Genomic DNA, 18,879 nt, shown 5'->3' on the forward strand with positions numbered 1-18,879 from the left:
ACGTTTTGTATAAATTGTTTTATATATGGAATGAATTGTTTTTTCACATGAAGACATGTGCGCAACACCATATCCAAATTTTAAAAAATACGTGAGTGCAGCAAACAATGCACTAAGAACTCCAGGAGTAGAAGGCTGCATGGTATTTCTGTCCTCATGAATGGCTATCTAAAACTGTTTGAGTTTCCAGGTCTGCACTTTCTCTCAGACACTGTAGTCACTGAAATGTATTAAATCTTAGGGTTGAGTGACAATACATTTAGAAGCATCATATGATATGGGACTGCTGTGTTTCTGACCACTATAGCTTAGCTTATCCTTGTGGGTTGGAGAAGCAGCATATTAACACAATTCAAGACCAATGATGAAGATGGGGGCTGCAGGCTGCTACTTTGAGGTAAAATATGTCATAGAAACTGCGGAGTGCTGAGCCCATCTTGTTGACTCTGATTAAATCCAGAGTTTCCAGTAGTCAATTCACCTAGAAAGATTTCCCTGCTCAGACCTTCTGGAATTCGAATATTTTCATGTGGAAAGTCTCCAGTTTAAAGATTCCTTTTTCTAACTGGCTCTCTCCTACAAAACACCCAGGTAGAGTTTGAAGATGAAAATACTAGAGTGAAGTATTTTCATCTTCAAACTCTACCTGGGTGTTTTGTGGGAGAGAGCCAGTTAGAAAAAGGAATCTTTAAACTGGAGACTTTCCACATGAAAATATTCGAATTCCAGAAGGTCTGAGCAGGGAAATCTTTCTAGGTGAATTGACTACTGGAAACTCTGGATTTAATCAATCAGCTTGTTTTGGTTCCAGCAGTTTGAACGATAGCCACTCCAGTGTCACTTGTTTTCTGCTGCTTATTGTAGCTCACCATATACTAAGTAGAATTAGTCTACCTGGCTTTCTACTAATTATATGTTTGTCTAGGTGTATTTGGCTATCTCTTGAATTTACATTTCTGTTGCCTTGTTTCAGCTGCTCTAAAAACATATTTCAAAAGCTGCAGATGTTTGTTATGAATCATCTCTTCCAGCGCTGCCTCTGTTAGCACAGCTCTGAACCATGCCTAGTGCAGGGCTATGCATGAATCGCGGTCTAGCCCAAAGCAAGAACTGTTTCTTTCTACTGTATAAGAACGCTCATCTAAACTTTGAAAGCTAGAAAAATCTTTGAAGAGAAGTCTATAAGGGTGGGTTTTTTGTGCCATTGCACAATTTTTTTTGCACAAGTGTGTGGGTTTTTTTGTTTTGTTTTTTTATCCATTTAAGAAATGAAAGGGGCTACATTTATATTTGGGATAAGGTCATCTGGTAAATATAAATGCATTATTTGTTCTTTAGTCCATTTTTCTTTTGGGAGAAAGTTTTAAAAGTCTTAAGGAGTTGAAGAGGGCACAACAGACAAAAGGATACCTATCACTCTCATACTCTGCACATAACACCATTTTTCCATCAGTAAGAAATTTGTGTTCAAAGAAGACTTTCAGGCTCTCTAAGAGCATGTCTACACTTACCAGGAGATCTGTTCCGTGGCAATCAATCCCATGGGGGTTGATTTAGCAGGCCTAGTGAAGACCCACTAAATCAACCACCGATCACTTGACTCCAGTAATTCACTAGAACATGAAGTTTAAGGGTAGTCAACAGGAGAGTTTCTCCCATCAATCCGCTGAAGTGGTGACTTCCCAACCTAAGGTATGTCGACTCCAGCTATGCTATTCATGTAGCAGAATTGCATACCTTAGGTTGACATTGCTCCAATAGGGTAGACCTGCCGTAACAGACATTAGTTTCTTCTAGTAATATAAGCTTGAACCAATGACAAGTTTTCTCCCCAGACACTGAATATCACAAAGATTAGCTTCCTTCTGTTGAAATGATGATTGTCATGGTTTTACTATAGCTCAATAAACACTTATTGGACTCAGCTAAGCAGGGTTAATGTATTTCTTACCACTATTATGCTGATGATACTCCCCTCCATTCCAAAGCTGAACTTACCTTGTTTCATTCCCTTTTTAGCTTCTCATGAATAAAATAAGAAACCAAAATGCTAAGGTAGAGATCAAGGCATCTGTTTCCTAAAGGGCCTCAGTCTGGCTGCCAATTTTGCACTCTCAAATAATTTAAAGTTGCAATTTTGTGGCTGGAGAGGCTCGTGGGTATATTTTTAAAGCTGACTGGAAGTTAGCAATTGCGTAGTTAGCTCACCAAGTGATATAAAATACATGCTCATTCACATTTTTATAGGTCCAGTAGCTACAAACAAACATTTGTATAGCACTTTTTACACAAGGACTGCACTGACATGAGCTAGGTGATCTTGCAACACAAACGTCTGTACCACATAAGCAACTAGAAGTGCAGGGAGCATGAGGGCAGTTCATAATGTCTGTATTTATTCCTTCTTTCTCTAAAATTTTGAACAGCCAGGGCCCAGGGAAGCTAATTTTTTTTTCTGATCACTTTTGCATTTTATCCTGGTCCAAATGATTCTAACAATTCTAACAAAATGTGTTATGGTTGGTGTAAGACGGAGGACCATTGGTATAAGTTGGCAAGGGGTTCCCTGTTCTGTCAGAGAAACTCACTGCACATAGCACAGCAATGATGTCAGGTGAGGTCTCTACTAAAAGTTTTATCATACCGATCCTCGTAATTGCCGTGAGCTTTATGGATGATATTTAAGAAGTTATGGATATGTACTGAAAATACGTTTTAAAGTCTGTGACTAGGGCTATGTCTACATAGCCATGTCGCTAAAAGTTAGTGTGTGTAAATGCTGTTTGTTGGCACTTTTGCTGACAAAATACTTCTAGTCCCCACAAGCAGCTTTCCATTTGTCGGCAGGAGAGTGCTCCAAAGCATATTAATAAATGATATACCACACAGATGTACTTTGCATGAATCTGATATCTTAATGAGAAATTGCAATATATGAGACAGGGGAGTAATCAAGGGAGGTTGTGTGAGTAAAACTAAACTACTCAATTCTAATGTATATATGAACATTTAGACAAATTGAGAGAGAGGGCAACATGACTACCTCATCATTATGACAAATTATATTCATGTTTTCTGCAATTAAGACAACATTAAGCTCATTCCAACCAACAAATATGCAGATCTGATTCAGGAGAGATTAAATGGTGAGATGAAATCTTAAGCCATACAACTTACTCCTGATTGAAGAGGAAACACTGAAATGAGGCGTTGGATGATAGTTTGCACTCAATCTGTTAACTGCACTGAGTAGAGTACAGCTTACCTTGTCCCTAAAATGAGTCTCCGCCTTAAATATTGTATTTCAGAGTGCTCTGCACTTCAGGTAGTCTATCTAGGTGGTGTGGCCTATAGAAGCAGGCAACTTCCGTAAGAGAAGCTCCTAAATTTGGGAAGGGCAATGGAAGCTTTATACCACATTTTTGTTCCCTTCTCTCCTGTAACCTGAACTCCCATCATCCACAATACTGCCAAACCAAAGCATTCCAAAGTTATGGGCCAGGCTGCAAAAAGTCATGGGATTATCTTAAAAATAACCAGACTTTACAAATAATTATGAGTCCTCCTGATTTATCATCCAGTTTTTGAGACCTTGGGTTTCATATATTCAACCTTTACTTGGCAGCCATGAGAACCAGAGACTTGATTTAAAAAAGCAAGCAAGCTGAGATTCTCATTTATTCACTGACTCCAGGAGCTGGGGCTTCAACACAATAAAATCATGAGAATTAGCAACACAGCACTTAGGAGGTGTAGATGAGATTTGAGGCCACTATTTTTAAGGTGCATATTTTGTTTGTTTGAGCTTCTGGCCTACTGCGCTCCATAGTTCCTTGTAGCCTCCAGGGCTATCATCTACCTTTATTCATGGAGTTCAAGTAAATTCCTGAAATAAAAAATAGGTATATTGAGTGGTAAACTGGTAACATTGTGAATAGTTTTGTTTATTGTTTGGCTGAAAAGGTGTCCTTTTAGCTAGAAGTGAATTGGAAGAATAAGCTACCTCTTACTCTTTGCAGAATGCTACATGTTTTCAGCCTTCTTTCCTTGGACTAAACCTTACAGCATGTCTAAATTGGGAAAGTTGCACCATCTTAAGGAATTCATTTAACCTAGTTTGCTTAAATTGGTACAAAAAGCTGTAGGGACCCTGATTTCTATATTATATTGCAGTTAAGCTTAACTCACTTAGGAGGAGACTGAACTAAACCACAATAAGTCATTCTTATACTGAAAACATTGTCCAACTTTTTGAAAGAGTTTTAAACCAATTTAAAAGTCGATCAAGTTATAGCAGTACAACTTTCTTGCCTATAGACCTTCAGTAGGAGTCTTCTATAAACTAGGTTGATTTGGTATGAAAGCAGCCCAGCTCTTAAAATAAAAACAATCATATTTCTAAAGGGATTTGTTTATGATAAATTTAATTTCTTACAGGCCTGGATTGTTTCTTTTCCCACTTAGTGTGGCTCTCTGGAATTCACTGACAAGGACAATTCTTCATGGTGTGAAGTAGATCCCAACACCTAGAACAGAGCTTGCCAAACTGTGATCTGTACATCATTTGTGGCTGGTTGCCACCTTCTCCCCATTTCCAACTCCTAAATTGTATTAAAGTTAGTTGAGGTTCATTCAATACCTTCTTAATGTTACTTATCCAAGTAAAGGATTGAGTTGCCACAGGAATCCAATGGGATTATGATAGTGAGGAGATGTGGTCCATGTATTAAAATATCATCCACAATGTGGGCAGCTAGCTGTAGCTTAGATACTCTTCTGACTGGCCCTCTCACTAAATAAGGTAGAATTTTATGTGGTTCCTTTAAAGCTATTAGTCATGCCTACCCCCCCAGCCTGAGGTGAGTGAGTCCCTGGTTTGAAGGCGGATAAAGAAAATAGAATCGAGACACAGAAGGAAAAAGTCTGCTGCATTTGAGAGAATAAAGGTAGTTGTCCTTCAACCTCTTCAGTTTGGAGAGCACTTTGGAAGGGAGAGAGCCTTTTATGGCCTCAGCCACTCTGGTACTGAGAGAGCTACCTAGGCGTGAGATTGTGTGCCCTTTGTATGCTGGTCTGATCTGGGTGGGCGTTTGCTTCCTGGGACACAGTCATACACAGATATGTCAGGGTGAAGGGGCTCCCTGGTCACATGGGCCAGTGGCTGAGACAATAGTTGGCTCTTAATATGTATCAATAGTACAGGCAGTTCCCGGGTTACGTGGATCCGACTTATGTTGGATCCCTACATACAAACGGGGCTTTTCTCGCTGCAGAGGATGTGGGCGGCGGGACCACCCAGACGCGCCACGGTCCCACCGCCGGTGTCCTCTGCGGCGAGAGAAGCTGCTCCGCGTCTCCCTGGTCTGCCGGGGGGGCACACTAGCTGCGCGCCCCCCCCAGGAGACCAGGGAGACGCGGAGCAAAGCCGCAGAGGACGCGGGTGGCGGGACCGCGGCGCGTCTCAGCAGTCCCGCTGCCCACGTCTCCCTGGTCTGCTGGGGGGGGGGCGCAGCTAGTGTGCGCCCCCCCCAGCAGACCAGGCTTTTCTCGCTGACGCCTGGGGTAGAGCAGCTGGGGTGCTGCTGGGTTGGTCCAGTAGTGCCGAGGAGCGGCGCTGTGGGACCAACCCAGCAGCACCCCAGCTGCTCTGCCCCAGGCGTGTCCGATTCAGCCGCTGCTGGTCAGTTTCAACAGCGGCTGAATCTGGACGCCAGTTCCAACTTACATACAAATTCAACTTAAGAACAAACCTACAGTCCCTATCTTGTACGTAACCCGGGGACTGCCTGTATGCAAAAACATTGCACAGATAGGGGTATGGCATGTGTTTCTGTTGTACAGGAAAAAATACCAATGCAGTAAGCTCTCAGTATGACCTAACATTTTGTTAAGCTTCCCCAATAGATCTACTTGACCCTCATTTCTGTTCTACTAACAAATTACACCTGTATGAGGAACTTTGTATGGGTCTGATCCTGTATTCTTTGTGTGCCCCAAACTCCCACTGAAACCCCCAGAGCTGTGGGAGCGCAGTCATTGCAAAACCTGGCCATTTATAGGGTTATGGTGAAATGGGCATTTTATGTTAATGGCTAAGATGGCTGTGATTGCACCTACATTTTTCAAAGAAAATGTACAAAGGGAATCACATTTTAGCCATCCATTGTAACTGTTTTGCTGCTCCCACACATGCGAAGTGCCTCCTACTATCCTGCCAAAGCACAGAAGATATAGTGGAGGTCTAGCAATGGAACAGTTAAAGAAATGTGGTTATTCATTAAAGCCGTGGTCCACAGGTTTCAGAAGGTCAAAGGTTTCTAATAAGTATAGCTAGAATCTGATCTGGGAAGCAGATACCCCTGAAAAATGAGCACAGAAAAGAGAAAGGAAAGGAAAGAGTGCCAAAAATAAATGGAGTTACTGCAATTAGATATCTCAAATAAATGCAATAAAATTATCTATGACTAGGGGTGGACTGAAGGCCAGTATTTTCAGTTCTGGATGGCAGACATATATGCTATATGTAAATTTGCCTTGATACAGTATAGTCCTAAAGTATTAGTGGGAGCAGCAGTTTATAAAGGTTTGTATCCAAAATGCCTAACGTGGGTGTAAAAGTCTGAAGGGTAGCCCCCTTAGTCTGTAACTTTAAAAACAACAAATAGTACTGTGGCACCATGGGGCAGTTAATGTGTTCAGAAATGACCTCACTCACGTTGCCTTTCCATGTGCAGTTAATTCAGATATTAAATTGTACACTGCTGCTATTATGAATGGCCACTTTGCTGTTTTTCTCAAAGCAATGGCATTTATCCTCTCAGGAAGAATAAGATGACCATCTGCATTTTTGCAGAGCGATGGCTACCCATAGCGAGGTCAATAAAAGAAAATTATGGCTTTGTGCTTTGCAACACCAATAAGTCAGCAGCATGTCTTGCACAGAGGCAAAACATGAAAAATAATATCTTGTGGGAAGACAAAACATGAAAAATAATATCTTGTGGGAAGACTACTTTTATAATGCCAGCTTACCATTCAGTCATCCATTAAAACCCTTAGACTGAGACTCCTGTAAAGGTTATGACTCAGATTCTTTTCTGTAGGTGATCGTGCATGCCAGAGCTGCTAGTGGCAATAGTGTAAGAGAATATCTGCATGCTGATGGTCTATCATATTGGCTTGTGCATCAAAGAACACTCTCCAGCTCCAAGATTTCAGACCTTTTTCTTCAGGGCTTCAATTTTATTTCTTAAAAATAAAACTTATTTAGCATGGGTTCAGCATATCAATCTTGTCCCCTCTCATTCCAAGGATTAGAGAATAAGACAGGGAATATCAAGATATCTTGGCACTGGAAAAATTTAGAAAAGAGCAACAAAAATTATTTGGAATGACTGCCATGTGAGGAGTGATTAATAAAATTGGTGCTTTTCAACTTAGAAAAGAGGAGGCTAAGGGGAGATATGATAGAGGTCTATAAAATCATGACAGGTATAGATAAAGTGAATAAGGAAAAGTTATTTACTTGTTCCCATATTGTAAGAACTAGGGGTCACCAAATGAAATTAATTGGAAGCAGGTTTTAAAAAACCAAAATGAAACATTTCTTCATACAACACACAGTCCACCTCTGGAACTCCTTGCCAGAGGATGTTGTGAAGGCCAGGACTTTAGCAAGGTTCAAAAAAGAGCTAGATAAATTCATAGAGGATAGGTTCATCAGTGACTGTTAGCCAGAGTGGGCAGGAATGTTGTCTCTAGCTTCTGTTTTTCAAATGCTGGTAATAGGCAACAAGGGTTGATCATTTGATGATTATCTGTTTTGTTCATTCCCTCTGGGGCACTTGGCATTGGCCACTGTCAGAAGACAGGTTACTGAAGTAGACGGGTCCTTGGTCTGACCCAGTGTGGCTGTTCTTATATTTTTATGATCTCCTCACTACCACCCTCCCCAAATCTGGGCTCTCCTGCAGTTTATCTCCTACAGGATTACTTTCTGCAGGCTGTCAAGACCAGTATCTATGCTTCTCTCTTCCTAGCCTGATCCTTGCAGGATTATACTCCATAGGCCATCTGCCTGGGGATTATATATTAATTGGTGTGATGGAGTCCCTTAGGCTGTGGGACTGCTGAGCCCTCTGAACCTATAACTAAGGATGTCCCTCATACCGTGATGCTAATGTCAAGCTGCAAGCCATTCACAGGCCCTGCACTTACACACCTGTGCACCAGCAGGGACATCTCCAACTGAGTTAGATGAATGATCCCCTGAGCCACTCACGAGCCATCAATAGAGAGGCTCAATCCAATTCCCCCCAGCTGCTTAGTCTTGCACCACAGACCTACATGGTCTTGCACCACAGACCTACACTGTCTTGCAGAAGCCTGGCCAGTGTAATTCATTACCTAGTCTATCACTGCTTCACAAGAAAGTGGACATTCATTAGAGGTTGTGATCTGAGCTGAGGCTTGCCAAACACTTCAACCAAAATGCACTCTTTTAGGTAAACTATAAAACAGATTTATTAGCTACAGAAAGAGAGATGTTAGTGCTTATAAGTAGCAGGCATAGAGATCAAAGGTGGTTACTTAAGAAATGAAAATAAATGTTCAGTCTAAATTTTACAAACGAAGCAGGATTTGAATCAAGCAGTGTCTCACCCCGACAGATGGCAGAACCAGCTGACAGTTCTTTACAACCCGGGCTAGGACTACCGTCTATCTTGAAATTGAACTTCTCCAGTTCAAAGTCTGTCTTCCAGACGTGCTTGGCCTAGGTGTTGATCGCCAGGGAGAGAGGCCAAGTGGTGATGTCACTGTTTCTCTTTTTATACCTTCTACCAGCATCTAGAAAGATCTTTCTGTTATGTGGGTGTGATGCAAGCCCCATTGATCAGTCTTCATTGCATATATTTTATAAACCGTGTCTAGGATAGTGAATTCTTTTCTTGGCAGGTCATCAATGTCTTTCTGGCCCTCTTTTGTTGTAACCAAACGGCTATTCCCAACCTTGCAACATATTTCAGTCACACCTAGCAATACCTCATAAATTCACATACAATCCAACAGGATATTAATGTTCATCAGCTCAGGACTTTTAAAACAATACTTCACAAGGCATATGCTGTACAAACCATACCATACCCCTGTCCCAATGGTGACGTATGGGGTTTCCTGGGTGTTACTTTGAGGTATGGAGTATCACAACTAGGTTTTTACTCTTGCTTCAAGAGCTATTGGAGAAGCCTTCCAACTATCTTCAGTGTGTAACCCAAGCAATGGCTAAAATGTGAGACACCACACTGGTGTTAGGTAGAACATCTGTGGCATGAATGCAATCAACAAGAATTTTAAAAGAAATCTAGACAAGCAAATGTCATTTTGTGCAGCCATTGGGACTCTTTGCATGGTCAGAAGGGCTTGTATCATGTGAGGTCTAGGACCAACCTCTGCCGCTTGAGTGACTAGAGTAATTTCTATCTTTGATGTGAAATAACTATTAGCGAGGGGCCAGTAGGTTGCAGTACTGTTTGCCAGAAAGCAGTGGATTACTTATGCTCAGTTCAGGTCAGTTACTCAGGTTCTATTCCTAGTTCTGGTAGGACCTCCAAACTCCATAATCCAATCATTCTGAGTGGAAATGTGTCTGTATAGAACACTTGGGTAGGTTTTATTAGAGACGTGGGTTTTATTACCAAACATGATCTTGTACAGTCCATTATGTGATTTGTAAAATGGAGGAATGAAACCTGGCTGCCTTCTAGGCCTCATCTATAAGGGCTATAAAATCCACAGAAATGAAATAGCAGTAAAAAGCAGAGACACCAGAACTCTTAACTTAACTCTTAACTCCTGGTTTAGTGCATTTTTCATAGGCTATTTTGTGTGTGTGTGTGTGTGTGTGTGTAAAGGGGTGTATGTATTTCTTTCCTCCAGATCATGAGGAAAGAAATACAATCAAAAGATAAAACTAGAACCCGCCTACTTTGACACCCTTTGCCTCCACATGTGCAGCCATAACATAGATGGATCATGGACACAGCCTTGCTCAATATCAGAATTATGTGCTAATTAGGGATTTAGTAAATCTGTCCATGTTCATATAAAATCATCAAAATCTATATGACTATCTTACGTGTTTTAAATGTATGCAACACTAAATGGACCGAATTTATGTAATTCAATGAATGAAGACATTTCATCCCAAGTACGTATGTTCTGATGTATTTGCCTTATATTTTCAATGACTATTTTTGTGATTTTTCCCACGTTTGTAGAAAAACAGCAGGTCAAAGGCCAAATTCCAGTTTGTTAGGGATGAGTAAATCCACAGTAACTTCATTGAAGGCAAAGTTACAGGTACAATGAAGACCAGAACTCTACTCTTATCTACCTCTTGCAATTTTCAGTGCTTAGATCTATGATGACTGCTAGTCTATAAATTCTTAAAGATGGATTCTACCAAAGTGCTCCCAGTGTGTCTTTGGTGGAAGCTGTGCTTTTGAAAATCCCAGCTTAAAAAAATGCTGCAATGAACAATTATTACTATAATTTTCTTAAACCTACAGATGATACAATGCATTATATACAAATGGGGCAGGAGTAAATGTCTCTGTCATCAATCTGATTCTATTTGTCCATGTGTATTATTTATTACTAAACAATTGAGCTACATCTTCTTAGACACTTGATCTTAGCCATTGACCCAAATGACCACTAGATGTCAGCACACTTCTATGCCCATGGAATTGGAGCAGCAACCATCTGGTAGTAAAAAACCTGCCCCCTAACTGAGGATTGGATAATATACAGCATATAGTTGAAATGGTTTTGTTCTTAGGTGGCGTTATAGGACACTAAGTGTACGTCTACATCGCAGCATTATTTCGGAATAACGTCAATTCCGAAATAACATCTTGTGCATCTACACAGCATGCCCGTTATTTCAAAATAAATTCGAAATATCAGACTTCTTACTCCAACTTCTGTAAACCTCATTGTACAAGGAGTAAGGGAAGTCAGAGGAAGAGTGCTTTATTTTGAAATAAGTGCTGTGCAGACATGCCCAAATTTCAAATAAGCTTCGCAATTAGCGTAGCTCAAGTCGCGTATCTAAGGGTACGTCTAGACTACATGCCTCTGGCGACTGTTCTTTTTTTCCACTCCAGCTAGGGACTGATCCTGCACTGATGTTAGCCAGAATTCTGCCTGCATAAGCCCTGCAGGATCAACCCCATTATAAATGATAATGTGGCAGCAAATTCTGCTTATAGCATCACCATGGCATAGCACAAGGTACAGATATTTAGTGGGGACAGGCAAGAACTAAATGTATTTGGGGTTTGTTTAATTCAGCTATGTTGACCCCATTCTGGATGGGCATATTAGAAATACCTAGAAAAATGATGTGGCTGTTCTGTATTCAGCCAATATATATAGCATACATACAGGATATTGTTTGCATTAATTTTAATCTGTTAGAGGAAAAGCATAGTCATTGTACTACATTGGCAACTATTATACACAGGCTTTACATATGCTCATTGTTTACTTCAAATCTCAAGATATAATCTTGAATCATATGATAAGGTCTTCCATGGCTTTGACTAGGAGCTGATTTAACAATCACCATTAGACAAGCCGAAGGATAACATGATAGTTCAGAAAATTGGAAATAGGGCACTAAAAGTTATTTTATTGCATTTGTTCAGCACCTACCACAAAAGGGATCTGTGACCAGGCTCCTCAGTCTTCTCTTTATTGATAAGTGTCCCTTTACTGACCCACACTGTCTGGGGCACATTTGTCCTTCCTTGCAGTCTTTCAGCAGTGAAATGATACATACCCTGTTATAACAGGCTGTAGCTCCTGACACTTGTTCAAAGCCAACTTTGCCCAGTAATGTCTCAGCGTTGCTTGGTATCCTATGTGAAATGAGGCAATGGTCTCAGTCTGTTTTTCAGAGGAGAGAGTCTGTTCACAAAGACCACCATTGTGGCTGGGTCCTTTGCTGTCACATTCAGCACAGCTGTCTGCACGGAAGTACTCCTTCCTTAGTGAGGCTGGGCTTGCCACTCGGGATTTGATAAAATCACATAGGGCCTGATCCTGCAGGTGCTGAATTGAAAATGTACAATCCAAAAATGTGGCCAAGATCGAGGGATGAATTCTATACAGCTTCCGCAACATACTACCGAAACAAACGGGGAGGGGCAATTTGTGGCTGTTCAGCACTTCACAGAAACCATTCCTTACAAGCCAAACACTTGCCAGCAATTGTTTTCAATCCATTGACCAGGGGAGGCAGGTAAATGGGCCCACAATGCACTGCAATAGTCAAACCTGTCCCCGGAAGAAGGCTGCTGTATTGGTATGAAGGTCACAGCATAAGCCTGGGGAAGGGAGCACTTTAACCCAGCAGTATTTTAAAGCTGATCAAAAGCTGACCAAAGGCTGGGAGAGAATAAGGGGACATTCAGAGGTGAGAATAAGCCTGCGATTGTTGCTGTGTTTTGCTGACATAAAATGTATCCCACTGAAGTACAAACCCAAGCAGCATCCTTTCTTCACTCTGCGCCTGGGGCTGGTTGCCTAGCAGCAGCTGTCTTAGCAGGATTTAGCACAAACAATTTCTCACTGTCCAGGTCTGACCCGTTGGTGAGTATTAGACAGCAGAGAGACTTCCATACGAGGGAATGAAGAAAGCTCTATATGCTGAGTCTGGTGCTATCACACGCACAGCCGAGAACTCAGACAGGCTCATTTAAAAGGAACAACTCTTGTCTCTTAACAAGGCATAGTCTTTTGCTAAGGCACTAGAAAAGGACTGATCTATATAACCAAGCAAATCAGCATATTTGAGCTGAATAAATAAAGGTAGTGGGGAAAACAAATGTTGAATTTAAAAGTATATTTCGGTGTGACTGTCTTAGTGATCTTTTTCTGTTCGCAACAGGGGAACGCTGGAGAACCTTGAAGGAAGTCAGCAGGAAAAAAGAGAACACTGATGTGTCCTTAGAAAGATTATGGCTGCCTGAAATCAAAATGTCTGATGCTAATAATTACATAGGGGCCTAAACAAGTTATTTATGCCCAATGTTACTTCTAGCACAGCACGTCTCCTGCCCATCTCTGATCCAGAGCATCTCCTGATTTGCATCATTCATAGAAATTTGACAGCAGCTGCCTTCCTGCCAGCTGTTTTGTGCAGGATCATCAACAGGACAGAGAGTCTGGCATTCTATCTGGTTTTGCTCGCTGGTAACCCCGAGGAAGAAATAAATGGCTGCCTGTAGGTGGCTCGGCCTTGATCTCATTCTTCCTCCTTGGCAGCCTCTCAGGAAAACCTTTCTGGATCTCTACAATCTACACCTGGCCAGGTGAATCAGAGACAAAAGTGTTAAGTAGGGAAAAACTTGTACAAGTACAGTAATGACCTTCAGCTTTATATGGTAGTTCAGGAAGTTTCATTTTCGGTACATGCTTTTGATCCAAGATAATGGATCAAATTCTCTGCTGGTGGAAAGTGGCACATTTCTCCAACAGAAGCCCATTGAGCTACGTGACTTGACCCCAGCCAAGAATTTGGCTTAATGGTTTTATAAACTAATCTGATGAAATACAAAATGTACACGTGCATCATTCCTTAATTAAGGGTTTCAGCCTGCAAGATGCTGTGCATCCTCATAAACCCCAAATTCCCCATCAGTTGCCCTTTCTGTCTGTTCTCTGCAGGTTTTTACACAGCACCTGTTATCATGGCATCAGAATGCCTTTGATAGTCAGCTTTGTTCTGTGTCAATGAATAGTTGTCAGTAAAAAAACAAAGCAACTAAACCCACTGTGTTTTATCAGTCATTTTTTTTTTCCTGCTGTGGGGGCAGCAAGTTATCTTTCTGAAATACAAGAAGATTGGACTGATTTCCAGAAATGTCTCTAATTAAATATAGTCTTTTTTCCACATTCATCCATTGGGCCTCAGGAGCTGTAGAAGCTACACTCACCATTGTGAAGCCTGTGGGAGTTGATTTTTATCTGACTCCTGTTATTGGTTGCTTTTTCTGATATAACCCGCTCTTGGGCTGGTAGAAACAATCAGCCAGAATATCTGATGTTCATTAGACCATTACTAGGAGAAAGCAGTCAATCTATGGGACTGACACACAGTCCTTATCTCACTGCTAAGCATCCATGACAACTGGGGTTTATGATTTGAGCTACAATGTTTAATCACATATTTTTCTGAAATGAGGAAATGCTTCTGTTTAACTAGCTTGCTTTGTCCTCTTGCAACATTTCAGTTGTCTTCAGTTTGCAGATAGCATGATTTGCTGTGTGTGCAAAGAATATTCTGCTGGTTTGCCTTCACCATCTTAAATACCCACCATTGCTCTGGGCTGGGTGCCATATCTTTTAGCACAAATCCATTTAACTCCGTGCTATCCCGTGTCTACAGAGCCTACAGCAGCATGTGCCCTAAAGGCTTTCAAGTGGATTAATGTGGCAAATAATCATTGGAATTCCAGGAGTTAAATATCCATAGCAATGAATCTCTACTTATTCATGCTAGAGAAGTGCACATATCTTTAAATGATGAATCAGATAGAATGAAGCGGGCCATTAGATTGCACTTCATGTTAATTGGAACCATGACTCACTCATTTGCATTTTTTTCTCCTCCCTAGAGAATGGCTAAGTAAAACCCTTTGCTCCTTATCCTGAAGCCTGTGCCTGCTTGCATATCAGAGAGCTACTGATCATTGCAGCTAGTCAGCAAGCGTGGTATCTGATAGTAAAAGCCCTGACTCGCCTCTTCAGCTTAAAATTAACCAACCTCTTTTAACATCCCTTTGTCTTTATTTAAAAAATTCTGGTTACTACAGGAGATCAACTCCATTTCAAATCTGTCTCTGGTTATGGGAGAAGAGCAATTCGGTCTCTAAGTGCAAGTTGTAAGTGCAAGACACCAAACCCTTGAAGACTTCAATGTTCTATAATGGGCAGGGCTTGACAAATTATACAATCTACTCACTCGTGGTGAGTAGATTGTAACCCGGAAGAGCCGGGTTCCGGCGATATGCACATGCGCAGATTGCCGGACAGCACGGCTGGCGAGCAGTGCTCGCCGCTGTTCAGCGAGCCCTGGTAATGGGGATGGGTCAAGACTGAGATGGCAAGATTATTACAGGGCAGATGCATTTCATAGAATCATAGAATACTAGGACTGGAAGGGAGATCGAGAGGTCATCGAGTCCAGTACCCTGCCCTCATGGCAGGACCAAATACTGTCTAGACCAGTGGTCCCCAACGCGGTGCCCATGGGCACCATGGCACCTGCCGGGGCATTTGTGTGCACCCGCCGACAAACTGGGCTGGCCCCGGCGCGTGGCGCACTGGAAGCGCCGGCCCCAGGCGCGCGACACGCACCGGCGCCTGGTGTGCGGCACTCGGGTGGCCCAAGCCCCGGGGCACATGTGGGCGCCTGGCGCCGGTGCTGGCCCCAGGCGCGCGGCTCGGACGCCGGCCCCAGGCCCACGGCACAAGGCGCTCGAGCGGCCCCAGCCCCGGTGCACATGCCGGTGCCGGGTGCAAGGGCATTCTCGCCCCTGGCGTGCCCCAGGACGCGCGGCCCCACCCCTCGGGCGCCCAGCGCATGAGTGGCCCCACACCCCTGGGCATCCGGCGCGTGAGTGGCCCCACCCCCGGGTGCCTGGGAGCCTCTATAGGTTGGGGACCACTGGTCTAGACCATCCCTGATAGACATTTATCTAACCTACTCTTAAATATCTCCAGAGATGGAGATTCCACAACCTCTCTGGGCAATTTATTCCAGTGTTTGACTACCCTGACAATTAGGAACTTTTTCCTAATGTCCAACCTAAACCTCCCTTGCTGCAGTTTAAGCCCATTGCTTCTTGTTCTATCCCAAGAGGCCAAGATGAAAACGTTTTCTCGCTCCTCCTTATGACACCCTTTTAGATACCTGAAAACTGCTATCATGTCCCCCCTCAATCTTCTCTTTTCTAAACTAAACAAACCCAATTCCTTCAGTCTTCCCACATAGATCATGTTCTCTAGACCTTTAATCATTCTCGTTGCTTTTCTCTGGGCCCTCTCCAATTTCTCCATCTTTCTTGAAATGCGGTGCCCAGAACTGGACACAATACTCCAACCGAGGCCTAACCAGTGCAGAGTAGAGCGGAAGAATGACTTCTCGTGTCTTGCTCATAACATACCTGTTAATGCATCCCAGAATCATGTTTGCTTTCTTTGTAACAGCATCACACTGCTGACTCATATTCAGCTTGTGGTCCACTATAACCCTTAGATCCCTTTCTGCCATACTCCTTACCAGACAGTTGCTTCCCATTCTGTATGTATGAAACTGATCGTTCCTTCCTAAGTGGAGCACTTTGCATTTGTCTTTATTAAATGTCATCCTATTTACCTCAGACCATTTCTCCAATTTCCAGGTCGTTTTGAATTATGACCCTATCTTCCAGATTAGTCGCAACCCCTCTCAGCTTGGTATCATCTGCAAACTTAATAAGCATACTTTCTATACCAATATCTAAATCGTTGATGAAGATATTGAACAGAGCTGGTCCCAAAATAGATCCCTGCGGAACCCCACTTGTTATGCCTTTCCAGCAGGATTGTGAACCATTGATAACTACTCTCTGAGTACAGTTATCCAGCCAGTTATGCACCCATCTTATAGTATCCCCATCTAAGTTGTATTTACCTAGTTTATTGATAAGAATATCATGCGAAACCGTATCAAACGCGTTACTGAAGTCTAGGTATACCACATACACCGTTTCTCCCTTATCCACAAGACTCGTTATCCTATCAAAGAATGCTATCAGATTGGTTTGCATGATTTGTTCTTTACAAATCCATGCTGGCTGTTCCCTATCACCTTGCCACTTTCCAGGTGTTTACAGATGATTTCCTTAATTACTTGCTCCATTATCTTCCCTGGCACAGAAGTTAAACTAACTGGTCTGTAGTTTCCTGGGTTGTTCTTATTTTCCTTTTTATAGATGGGCACTATATCTGCCCTTTTCCAGTTCTCTGGAATCTCTCCTGTCTCCCATGATTTTCCAAAGATGATAGCAAGAGGCTCAGATACCTCCTCTATCAGCTCCTTGAGTATTCTAGGATGCATTTCATCAGGCCCTGGTGACTTGCAGGCATATAATTTTTCTAGGTGATTTTTGACTTGTTCTTTTTTTATTTTACCTTCTAAAACTACCCCCTTCCCATTAGCATTCCCCATGTTTGGCATTCCTACAGACGTCTCAGTGAAGACTGAAACAAAGAAGTCATTAAGCATCTCTGCCATTTCCAAGTTTCCTGTTACTGTTTCTCCCTCCTCACTGACCAGTGGGCCTATCCTCTCCTTGGTTTTCTTCTTTCTTCTAATGTATTTATAAAAAGTCATCTTGTTTCCCTTTATTCCCGTAGCTTATTTGCAGAGCTATGTATGGGAAGTGCCGCCTTACACTATGCCTGACTGACCAAATTCTTACCTCTGTTGCAGGTGTTTTTTTGAAGGAAATGGGAGCCAGCCATGTATATCTTCAGGCAGATTCTGCCCTACTATAAGTACCATCCTTTCACAACTGATCCATTTCTCTCCTCACCAGAAAATTATCACTTGTGTTATAGGCATACATAGTGGTCCCAACAGTGCTAAGTGTTGCGTATGTACATGGTAAGAGACAATTACTGCCTAAGGATCTTATAGTCTAAAGAGGCAAAGCAGATGAAGTGTGGGAGAGGAAACCAAGTCAAAGAGCAGTAGAGGGACTTGCCCAAGAATACTCCCAGGTCAATGGCCAAACTGGGAACAGAGCTCAGTTTGCCTGACTCTCAGTCCAGTGTCCAGCTAATGGGTCACATTGTAACACTGGGACAAAGTGACCTGTGCTGAACTCCCCTTATATAAAAGTCCTACAAATATTAATGTGTTCAACCAATAGGATCCTATGCAAATTACTTTGTAAATCTATAGAATTAAACCTTTTCTGTACCTTTTTAAAAAAATTCTGTAGAATTCCATAGCAATGATACAATTTTCTGTTAAATTCTCCAGCTTAAAGACCCTCCCCCCGCTTTTCAAATCCATCATTTTCTATTAAATTCCAATAGACTATACAAGTCACAAATAAATCTGTCCTATTATGTGTTGAAAAAACTAACACATTTCTAAAACATTAAAAGTATATTATGTAGCTGTAATACAATAGTCCTATTTAATTTTACTTTTTTCATGCAATTTTCTACCAGCATTAGCTTCTTCTTTGCACTATTCAGCTGGGGACACATCTCGCTGCAGTCCATTATCTGACTGGTAGAGCCTGCAGCAACGGGGACTCTTGCTTAATTGGAAAGGTGCACTGATGCAGAAAAGATCCATGTAGCTACTTCTTGCACTTGCTACAGATTTTAGAAAAGTCTGTCCTACCTCCTTTGGTCTGAAAGAGCTCCAGAAACAGCCAGGTTGGGAAACTGGATGGAACCAAAACCTAAAATTCCTTCTATGTCAGGGTATGAAATAAATGGATAAAGAATGACCCTAAAAAAGCACCTGCAGAGAATTCTGCAAAGCTTTTCACAGCAGTCAGTGGAGTCTGATTTAAGGATAAAATAACATTTTTTTTTTACACTTAAGGTGTGTCTATACTTGCAGTTGATCGACACAACTTTTGTCATTCACAGGTGCTGAACTCCTTTCCTTCCATGAACCACAAAAGTTTGCTGCAGTGTGTGAATGCTGCTTTGTCAGCAGGAATGCTCTCCTGTCAACAAAGCGAAACCCCCTTGTAGGGAGTAGAAGGAATTTGTCAGCAAAAGTGCAAGCAAACAGCATTC

General features: G+C 42.1%; 1 long non-coding RNA gene across 1 annotated transcript in view; it reads left to right on the plus strand.

The window, feature by feature from the left end:
- The window catches only part of LOC142827295 (uncharacterized), a 55,429-nt gene extending 37,391 nt beyond the window's left edge, over nucleotides 1-18,038 (plus strand). Inside the window, exon 3 of the long non-coding RNA XR_012901949.1 lies at nucleotides 12,956-18,038. This is a non-coding gene — a long non-coding RNA (uncharacterized LOC142827295). The remainder of the gene's footprint in view (nucleotides 1-12,955) is intronic.
- The last annotated feature ends 841 nt before the right edge of the window (nucleotides 18,039-18,879 follow it).

This window comes from Pelodiscus sinensis, chromosome 2 (assembly GCF_049634645.1).
Source record: "Pelodiscus sinensis isolate JC-2024 chromosome 2, ASM4963464v1, whole genome shotgun sequence".
NCBI lineage: Eukaryota > Metazoa > Chordata > Testudines > Trionychidae > Pelodiscus > Pelodiscus sinensis.